This window comes from Pygoscelis adeliae, unplaced genomic scaffold (assembly GCF_000699105.1).
Source record: "Pygoscelis adeliae isolate BGI_AS28 unplaced genomic scaffold, ASM69910v1 Scaffold181, whole genome shotgun sequence".
NCBI classification, from domain to species: Eukaryota; Metazoa; Chordata; class Aves; order Sphenisciformes; family Spheniscidae; genus Pygoscelis; species Pygoscelis adeliae.
In genome coordinates this window covers 3330679-3333392 of record NW_008824360.1, presented here as the reverse complement: position 1 = coordinate 3333392, position 2714 = coordinate 3330679, and positions in this window count along the sequence as shown.

Genomic DNA, 2714 nt, shown 5'->3' with positions numbered 1-2714 from the left:
TGCATGGGGTTGTTGTGGCCGAAGTGCAGGACCCGGCACTTGGCCTTGTTGAATCTCATACAGTTGGCCTCGGCCCATCGATCCAGCCTGTCCAGGTCCCTCTGCAGAGCCTTCCTACCCTCGAGCAGATCAACACTCCCGCCCAACTTGGTGTCGTCTGCAAACTTACCGAGGGAGCACTCGATCCCCTCGTACAGATCATTGATAAAGATACTGAACAAGACCGGCCCCAAAACTGAGCCCTGGGGAACACCGCTCGTGACCGGCCGCCAACTGGATTTAACTCCATTCACCACACTTGGTGAATGGAATAGCAAACAGACATCTCATGGAATAGATTTTAACAGTGACTTATATTTAAAAAAAATAAAATAAAATGCACAACTACTTATGTAACTGAGCTTTATTTAGAATCTTTGAAGTCATAAAATGTCTCATTTTACTGATATACGTAAACATACAATCATGAGGTTTAATTTCTTTTTCCCTTGCACAGAAATAAAGTTTTAAACAAACCAGAACACCTCAACCCAGACAAGCGTAATGCAAATTTAATTATCTAACTTGGTCCTGTACATACAGCACACGCTTCTCCGCATGGTCACTGGTTTATCAATTAGTTGCAATATAATTTTTGGCAGTAATATATTCAACACACAAAGTGCAAATTACAAGAAGCAGAAAATGTTCTCTCTCATTCTGAGCAATGAGAAGTGCAAAATATCTCAGCCCATAAATTCTATTCTTTATGTATATGAACAGTATGTGCATAATAGGCTAATAAATAGCCGTGTAAAACTTCATAGATTAAATGTGGCAACATCTTAAAGTAGGAATGCAATGGTTATAAAAACATAATCAGACAGAGGAATCATTATATTTTGTTCAAAAATTCCATACAATATTTCTGAGGGTACCTCTTCACATTTCACCTACCTGCCTTTAACTTCTGCATAACTTGGATACTTTTGCAACCAAAGGCAGTTGGTTAAAAATTCTCCGATTTGCTACATCTAGACATACTTCTGGGTGCCTACAATCAAGGTTCCACTAACACTTCAATTAGCAAATTAAATAGTACGGTGGGAATCCATTGAAAACATGAAGTGTCTTCCAGGCACCATGAACAGAATACCCACTAATTGTTCCAGCAGGCTAAATGCACTTTGTGATTACCTAAAGTTAAAGAAAACTTTTCAATGAAATAAGGAAAACCGTTTCAATGAGAGCTAATCACAGCTTGCTTGTTTCAGCGTAGCTCATCTCGCTTCAGTACCTGTTCTTTTATGTAAAATGGGGGAATATGCACTCGAGCTAAAACATACTGAACACAGTACTTTTAACACAAACCCAGTTATTATATTACAGATTTTGAATCCTCTTTCCATTTAATTCCAGAGATTTTTCACATAAAATGAGCAGCCAATTTTGACCCCCCACCTCCTTTCATTTCTCCCAGCTACATCATCGTTATGAATTATACCAAATAGTCCAAATCAGAGTGGGCTGCTTCCTCTAGGACCCTACTGTTCCTCTGGATAGGAATATTAAACCACAATGACTTGCACTGCCATTAATCTGCCTGCCAAATTCATTTGCTAAATCACTAAGGCCACAGTCATATAATCACTGCAGGAATGGCTGCGACACGTAACAAAGTTGCTAAATTTTTGGCTGAATGTTCCTGCATCCCACCTCCACCATGCAGAGTGGGACAGGCCTTGGGAAGGCTCCTCGTGGGCTTCAGCACGCTCTCACCTGGCTTAGCTTAAACCAAAAAAATAGTTGGTTGCTTCGACTGAGCCGTCCGACTCACTGGAGGGGGCTGAAGAACCCCCTCCCGCATGCTCTGCCCTGGGGAGGACGGGCATGGCAGCCAGCCCTGGGAGTCCATCATCTTAAACTGCCGCAGCAGTCTTCTGTGGCGATCATCTCACCACTGCCCGGTATTATTTGGTGTTATCCAAAAATTGAACTCCAGCAGCCCCGAGAGAGAAGCATCCTCTGTGATCCGTGAAAGCCTCTTCCTGCACTATCTGATCCTGGGGAGACTCTTGGAAATGTAAAACGGTTTGCTGGTTTGGATTAACTTCATCTATCCTTAAAGACAACGTGCAGAGGGACTGCTCACCATCATTACTAGAATTACAGAATCACATTGCTGAAGCAAACTTTTGTCTTCATTAAAGTTTCAGGATGAACAATTATGCTGCAACTTGGCAGAACAACAACTGCCTTTGTATGCAACATGCCTGGCATATAGCAGCACATTTCTTCTTCTTTAAAAATATAGAATAGAACGAGATAGGTTGTTGTTGTTCATGCTGCCTAAATATCTGAAAAGGCTCAAACATTTTAAAAGCCTACAAAAATAAAATTTCCCTCTCCCCTAGTTTATTTTTCATGCTAAAGGCTGCAAATTGACACATCACAGTAATTACCTCTGACTAACTTCCATAGACCTACCCAAAGAGATAAACATGAGAAGTTCACATTCGACTATCAGACTTACTGTGCCGAGCACAAATAATTTCCCAGAGGAGAATTTGATATTTCATCATTTGGAACAGTGGTAATTTAATTACATTGCTAATGTTTTCTGGCATACTTGAAAGGACAATTAGCATAAGTAAATCATGAGTGAGATGACAAGTCACTCAGCATTTATTTCTGCTCATCAGATGAGATCAGTTGATGATCTAAATTCTCTTTTG